Here is a 237-nt window from a genome sequence, read left to right as displayed (position 1 = left end):
GGGGGCCGCAGCCTGTCCCAGCTGCCCGGCCCGCGGCTGCCGGAGCCCGCGCGGGCGGGAAGAGGACCGAAACGGCGCGTGGGCGCTCCCTGCCCGCCGAGGCAGTTGGCGCCCCCGGCGTCACCGAAGCCTCACGGAGCATGCGCCGCGGCGGGCGAGGGTGACCGTGGAGGCCAAGGTCTAAGGTCAAGGGTGAGGGGAAGGGCGCGCACAGAAGAGCCGGCTCCCCGGTCCTGG

The sequence above is a fragment of the Trichechus manatus genome, unplaced genomic scaffold, assembly GCF_000243295.1.
Source record: "Trichechus manatus latirostris isolate Lorelei unplaced genomic scaffold, TriManLat1.0 scaffold00120, whole genome shotgun sequence".
Taxonomy (NCBI): domain Eukaryota; kingdom Metazoa; phylum Chordata; class Mammalia; order Sirenia; family Trichechidae; genus Trichechus; species Trichechus manatus.
The sequence above is the reverse complement of the archived record's forward strand: the minus strand, read 5'-3'. Positions refer to the sequence as shown.